Source organism: Sinocyclocheilus anshuiensis, unplaced genomic scaffold, assembly GCF_001515605.1.
Source record: "Sinocyclocheilus anshuiensis isolate Anshui unplaced genomic scaffold, SAMN03320099.WGS_v1.1 C31499552, whole genome shotgun sequence".
Lineage (NCBI taxonomy): Eukaryota > Metazoa > Chordata > Actinopteri > Cypriniformes > Cyprinidae > Sinocyclocheilus > Sinocyclocheilus anshuiensis.
In genome coordinates, this window is record NW_015597386.1 from 1 (window position 1) to 387 (window position 387).

Below are 387 nucleotides of genomic sequence, written 5' to 3' on the forward strand. Positions count from 1 at the left end.
CTATCAGAATCAAACCTGCTTTCTTTGTCCTCACAGGTGGAGCGGCGGTCAAGGCTGGAGTTCAGGAAGGAGACCGAATCATTAAGGTATTCTCAATCACGCATGAAACAAAAGTGATTGTAATTGAATTAATAACTAATCTTATATTTGTCATCTCTGTTTGCCTTTCAGGTCAATGGTTCATTGGTTTCGTCCATGTCTCATCAGGAAGTGGTGAAGATGATCAAATGTGAGTCTAGCAGTTGTACGTCTAAGTTTGTGTAGTTGTGAGGAGTGTCTTTACTGACGTTTGTTCTTCTCTGACAGCTGGGACATATGTGGCGTTGACTCTTCAGGGACCGCCTCCTTCAGTCGTGTCCGTCCCGCTTCAGCCCCTCCCCTGTGACC

At 45.5% G+C, this 387-nt stretch overlaps 1 long non-coding RNA gene across 1 annotated transcript; it reads left to right on the forward strand.

Moving 5' to 3' along the window:
* Positions 1 to 33: 33 nt before the first annotated feature.
* LOC107682071 (uncharacterized) lies at positions 34 to 387 on the forward strand. The gene is made up of 3 exons (XR_001633347.1): positions 34 to 86; positions 172 to 229; positions 307 to 387. It is a non-coding gene; the product is annotated as an uncharacterized LOC107682071 (long non-coding RNA).